Raw genomic sequence first — 7321 nt, 5'->3', positions numbered from 1 at the left:
ACTTTTTTTCCCCTTTTTTCAATAAAAAAAAAAGAAAGAAATAACAATGTATTTTAAAGATGTGTCTGAAATAGAGGGGCCAGGACTCTGGGCAGGACAGAAGGAACTGGCTCCAGAGGGCTCCATGGGAATGGGGGTGTGGTTAAGAGGGGTTCATGAGGTCTCTCGCTGTTTCTTCTATGTCTTCTACATAATTTGTAAAGTTTCTTTTCTTGGAGTGCAATTAAAAAAAAAAAAACACCACAAGTGGGGGGGGGGGACACAAGCTACAGGTTATGAGCTACTGTGTTAATTCTGGGAACCAAACATAAGTCCTCTGCAGGCTTCACACTCAGGGTTAGTTGTTCAACAGAAAACAGATTCCAGGGTTTTTTGTTAGTTTGTTTTTTGAATGATTTTTTTTTGGGGGGGGTTGTGTGTGTGTGTGTGTATGCATTTTTGTTGTTATGTTTTGATGATTTTTTTTCTCATTTTGTTCTTGTTTTATAGGCTTTTTATGAGCAAGAGGAAGAAAGAGCATGAGGTTAGGTGGACAGAGAGGTAGGTGGAATCAAGAAGGATTTGGTAAAGGAGAAAGAATATAATAAAAAATATACAATATATCTTAGATAATATTATATATTACACAATGTGATATATGTAACATATTATGTATATATGATGGGTACTATATGTCTTATAGAATATGAAATATGTTGTATATCATTTATAACATAAATAAAATGAATATTTTATATAATGATATTAAAAAAGAAACATCAATTTAAAAGCCAGGAAACCTTAGTGATACCCTATTTAAACCGCCAGCTGAAAGTCTCTTTTTGTTTAATCCAACACTTTCCCACCTCATAATTTCTTAAACGTTTCCCCTTTAGAAGTAGCAACAACAGAAAATATTCTTTTCGTCAAGTTTATTGCTACAGAAATCAGGCCTACAAGGTGAAATATCCTACTGTTGAGAAACAGTTAATTCCCTAAGCTCACAGGAAATGAGTTAGGTTTTGGAAAGAATCCAGCTCATTTATTCTTTATTCAAGATTCATTCTGTGGCCTCAGGCTTATGATTACTAGAGGAAAAATAAATATAAAACATTTAAATTCAATATGGAAGCTAAATAAGAAAGCACACAGTATTCCCATAGGTAAATCACCAACAAAATAGATTCTTGTACCAGTTACTGAAGGTTGACGTTGAAGCTCCAGGGAGAAGAAAGGTGAGGGGTATTTAAAGAAAACCCAGACCCTTTAGAATTGAGATGTGCACCAGGTCAGTCAGAGGAGAACAATTTAAGACAGTATGAGGGATCTAAACGAATATATTACTATTTATAATACATTAATGGAGGCACCACATTCTCCCGCCGATTTTCCATTAAATGTTTACACAAGCATATTTTTCGGTGGGTTCTTCCTCATCTGACTATATCACCAAATGCAGTGTAGGGAAGTTTACCTAAGCAAGGATCCCTGTTCTGGATGTTTCTTTTTTTGTTCATGATGCCCATAATGACTGGAAATATTCACACTTTTTACTAGGCATATTATATTCTACCCACAACTTCATTTTTCTTCTTTGACTTTTGTGCTTTCACCTCTGCATCCTCAAACCCCTGCAAGATATATCTTGCAGATGCCCCCGTGTTTGAATTAGCTCAATCATTCGCCACTACTAAAAATATCCTCTCTCTTAGTTCTCCTAGACTCTGGGTTCTATGCAAAAGTGTAACATCAGGTTCTGTACAAGAGGATATTGATCATTGTTACTTTCCAAGAAAGCAATATTTATCATCAAAAAGTATGGATACAGTTTCCAAGTGAAACACTACTACTTCATGTGTTTGCATGGTGTCTGTATATTTGTGATTCCAGTCCTGCTGGATGCAATTGCAAATGATACCACAGACCCTTCTACACTGTGATGAAGACTAGATTGTTTGATTGCTTCTTCTTTGTATGCCTGGCGTTTCTGAATTGGATAAGCAAAATGACTCTCCAGTGTTAAAATGCCACATGTTTATGCTGCAAAATTAAGAGTACACAGTGGTGACTCTTCTGTCTGAATAATGACTATCACCATGCTAATTTGCTAATCAATTGTGACTTAAGTTTTCGCTGTGACCCAGATACTGCTAAGAACTGGAGACAGCAACATTAATAAGATACATTCTGTACAATTGAACACTGAATAGCTAAGATAAGCAGTGAATAACTATGAGTTGTGAATGTAAGAGAGTGTTATATAAAAGTGTCAGTGAGAAGCCTCTACAGGTAAAATTACTTGCCTCTGAAGCAGAAGATCCTGAGTTTAAGTTCCAGAACCAATGGTCAATTGTAAGCCTTCTCCTTGGCTTTTCTATATACACTGGGGCATATATATGCCTGTTTGTATGGATGCACACACGTATGTGTATTCTCAACAAAGCACTTGTTTGGTGCTTCTGATTTTCAATGGGAAAGTAAATGTAGGCTATTGACCTTCTCAACCCAAAGACATACCTCCCAGGTTCTTGAAAAATACATTTCTGGGTCTTAACACCCAAGAAAGTCTTTTTAAAAGGCTTACATCTTAAAGAAGGAAGAAGAAATTATATTGAGATGATTTCTTAAATCTCAGTCTTAAGTCTAAGGAAGGACAAGCAAGTTCTAGAGACGGGAAAAGCCCATCTGTTTGTAAGTCAAATGGTGTGGCAGGAGAGGCTGCAGATCTGTTGGCAGCAAAGGCAATAAGATCTCCACCGTATACTCCTTGAGTATAGCTAGTATGCACACTCATGGTGTGGCCAGGAATTTATGAAGTCTTGCTTTTATCATTTGTATGGCAAAACTACTTGGAACCAAAAATGTGCTGAGGAATTGGATAAACATTGGAAAGTACAGGTGAAGGTACTGGCAATAGTAAACGGTGAATGGGGGTGGAAACAGAAAGACAGAATGTCCGAGATCATTCCTATAGGTTTCTTTTCTTCGAGTCTGTTCAAAAGAAAAGTTTTGTACCTTTCATCAAAGTAAGTTTGCAAAATAACTGATGCAAAATATCCACTCCCTATTGGACTACACAACATGTTTGTTTCCTAATGTTTAAAATAACTCTTTGAAATAAGAATAACCAACTTAAGTTCCTTTTTTTTATTTACTTGATTTTTATTGAGCTCTACATTTTTCTCTGCTCCCCTCCCTGCTTCTCCCCTCTCCTTCAACCCTCCTCCAAGGTCCCTATGCTCCCAATTTACTCAGGTGATCTTGTCTTTTTCTATTTCCCATGCAGATTAGATCTAGAAAACCAGCCTACAAATCACAATCCCAGAGAATTTAGACAACAACAAGGACACTAAAAGAGACATACATAGATCTAATCAAATTTCTTAAGGGAGAACTCTTTCCAAGCAGTGATAAATGGCTTGTGTTTTATTATTATTAAGTAGTATTTTTAGATGTCTGTTTGTTTTCTATTTAGAGAGAGAATGAAAGGGTGTGGATTTGCATGGGTTGGGTAGGGGGTAATATCTCAGAGGAATTTTGGTGGAGGGGAATCTGAAATCAGAATATACTATATGAAAGAAAAAAATCTATTTTCAATTTAAAGGGAAAAACAAAAAAAAAATTTAAATGGGCATTTCATGAAGTCCCGAAGTAATTGATACAGTAACATTCAAGGTTTACTCCCACCTACATTTAAAGTCAGCATTCTTTCCATGTTTACACTATTTCCCCACAGAATTATCTGCCAAGTATGCTGTTTTGGCCTAGTGTACTGCTTTATTTCATAGCATTCAGTTCAAATGATTCTCCAATGTATTTTACAAGCTAATATCCCTATAATATGCAAGAAAGGCAAAATGGCCATGACTTCTGAAAGCTCCTAACATGTCTGAGGTCACACTGTCCATCCCTTTCAGGAATCTCTCCAATTAGTGCTGCAGGCGTTTGATTCTAATATGAGATCCCAGTCAAATCCGATTTTGTTACTGAGTGAGACAAGGAAAACCTGACGCTAAAGCAAACCAATCATTCTAATCATCTGAAAACTGACCAAGCATTCGGTACTATGGGACCAGAAACAGCACATAAAAATAGATGAAGTACTACCTGAGCTTCCTGGAGAGGAATTTTTCTATCCCGGTAACCATTTTCTCTGCCCTCTGATCCTTCCCAAATCAGTCTCCTTTTGTCCGCCAAAGACACCCAGTTGATTACCTTTTTGTGTTTCAGCTTTCAAACTCGGTGCTGAGGCCAGCAGTAATTGTGCATCCAACATCGGTGTGAAAACCCGTGATCGGGCTCAAGTAATTGTAGCTTTTCATTCCCTGGCAAACAAGCTTTAAAGAAACAAGAGAAAATTTCATGTCAGCTCTAAACAGCTTTCCTTTTCATCCTTAAAACATTTATCAATGTTTAATTTTCGAAGAGCAATATAGCTGCGCATCCTGGTAGGTATAATAACAGCAGGAAAAAAAGAACACCAGGAGGAATCAAAGAAAGCCACGCCAATGACAGTGTCTATCATGCTAACAATGAATGGGATTCTGCCGCCAAATTACCAGGAACTGTGTGACCCCATTGTTATCCACAAGGCTGAAATCCAGCTGGCCTGAGTTTACCATGAACGGGTCTAGGATTAATCACCGGGTCAAAGTTACTTTGATAATGGGCTCTGTGATACCAGCCCTTGGCTTCCTGTGTTGGAATTGTCTGTCTTGTTGAAACTAGTCTTCGAATCAGGAGGCCTGGGAGGTTCATAGAGTCACCTGAAGTGGAGGGACAAAAAGATTATGCCAGGAATTGTGGATGTGCAATCATTCTCACAGCAGGCATTAATCAAATGGAAAGCAAGGAAGTGAGACATATATGGTAAGTTCTAATAGGTGATCTTGGCTCCTATAAATTACTTTAAAACCAAATCAATGTGAATTCCTTAGTGAGCTAGAAACGTGGCTTGGGAAGCACACATGAGACAATATATGAATAAGGAAAATCTCAGTTTTATTTTATTGAAAACATTATAATGAGCAATGAATTATGAATCATAACTATTACATCACATCAAGAAATATTATTAGATGATATATTTTAGAATGTCTATTACTCTTCATCCCTTGTTTATTTATAATTATGAAGTAAGTTAATACAAATCATAGAATCTGGCCCTAGGGATGCAAACATGTACTGTTGTTAATTTTGTATATCTAGTTGGCAGAGTTTAGAGCTGCCCAGACAGCTGGGAAGCATCATCTCTGGGTGTGTCCGTAAGACTCTTTACAATAGAAATAATATTTGAATGAGCTGACTAGCTAGGAAGACGCCCTTCCCCAATGCGGAGGATCAGACAGTCCAGTGAGGCCCCAGTAGAAAGGAAGTAGAGAAAAGATAAGGCCATTCTTCCTGGATAAGGATGCCCAGTTTCTCCCAGTTCTCAGGCTTCTACACCTTAGACTGGATTGATTATTCAGGATCTCAATTTGGGGCTGAGCCTGAAATTGTTCCCTTGGTTTTTCTACACCTTTAGTTACCAGAATTTGGATGATGAACTTCCTAAATCTGATGACCACATGAGCAAATCCTGCATGTTAAATGTCATGTATGTAATCTTGATAAGCCACCATGCCTTCTCTATATGTATATTCAATAGGTTCTTCAGTCTTCCCTAGCCTGGATAACTGTACCACTACTGAAAGGACTCACCCACTCTTTATCTTCTCTAGCCACACCCACAGAATTTTTCAACTACTTTACTTGGACAAGACTTTGGGGGTAAATGCAAATGCTTCTATCCCTCAAACATACCTAATGTGCTATGCTATGTTCACTACCCTGAATTTGCTATATCTTTTCTTTTCTGTTATTTTTTTTAAAAAAATATTGCTTCAATTTCCTCTCAGCTAGTCTCTGTTAACTGTCTTATCTCACCATTAGTTTGTATTCAACTTAGCCTCCAAGTAAGAATCTCCTTAAGCCTGCAATCAAACTATGTTGCTTCCATCACGGTTACTCATCTTAGCTACCATGTTTAGAGTGTCTATAGAAGATTACATAATCGTCGCATAGCACTACACAACCCCTTTGTCAGTCACTATAATCCGATTTGCTTGCCTCCTTTTTGTTTCTGAAATAAATTTGAACACCTTTGACTCAAATCTCATGCACTTTGAAGCCATGACTTCTTAATTATCTGCATTTTCTTTCTCTTTTCCTTCATGACTTTTGTCAGAATTTTGTCAGTTTATGAGGCTCTTTTTGAATATTTAATATAAAATATTTGTCTAACCCTGTCCATTTAAGCCCCCTTTTTGGCAGTGTTTTATATGTCTTCAAATTACTTGCTGCAATATGTATAGATAAAATAGCATATATATAAAATAGCATATATATAAAAGTAGATTTATCATATATCTCCCTACTATAAAATATTAAGCTCTTTGAAGATAGTGAATTTTAAAAGTAGCATAATTATTTTTAAAATTAAAATGCAGAATGTATAAAATTATGATAGTTTGGACACACTCTAAGTTATAGACGCTTTTATTGTAAGAATGGCATGGAAAAGAATCATCTCTGCTGTCATTGAACCAAGATTTAGTAATAGAAAAGTTTATATTATTTTTCATAAGCCTGCACATGCAGCTAAGTTACTGGGGAGTACTTTATAGACACCACTCTTGCTTGTGTATGTGTGTAAACATATGTAGGTAAAACTGAAATATTATTTGGGTCACTACTTGCAGAACTATATTAAGTAGAAGTAAGAATACTTTGCATAAATCATCTGAAAGGTAATTTTATATTCACACCCAGTGTGTTTAGAATAAATAGCTAATTTTGATATCTTTTATAAACTCTAACTCAAGCAAAAAAATCTCAATGAATTAGTCTTACAACAACATTTATGGTATTTCAAATCAAATTTCAGTCTCTTTCCTCTCTCAGATTGTACTCTATATGTCCCAGAGGCCTTTATGATGTCACTAAGAGCTTGTGCCTGAATCTAGATTAAGAAAAATAACTTCAAAAATTTTTAAAAAATTAAAAGCTTGATGATTGGTCCAAGTAAAATATATATCTGTTAAAATTCTGAGACACATTTTGGTATATACAAGGATGTCTTTCCAGAGCTCCAGGTATAGACCCTGGAAAGGAAAAGGAGAAATTGGAAGGAAGAAAGTTGGCAGATGCCGTGAATTAGCTAAAAGAACACCAACACTGTGGTGTAGACATTGAGAAATTCTCAAGTCTTTTGCCTTCCAAAGGATGAAGCTAGACAAAGATGGGTGGAACACTCATCCTTAAGAGTATATAGTGAAGGTTGGGCCATGTCTATTTTCAGCAC

This window comes from Microtus ochrogaster, chromosome 15 (assembly GCF_000317375.1).
Source record: "Microtus ochrogaster isolate Prairie Vole_2 chromosome 15, MicOch1.0, whole genome shotgun sequence".
NCBI classification, from domain to species: domain Eukaryota; kingdom Metazoa; phylum Chordata; class Mammalia; order Rodentia; family Cricetidae; genus Microtus; species Microtus ochrogaster.
The sequence above is the reverse complement of the archived record's forward strand: the minus strand, read 5'-3'. Positions refer to the sequence as shown.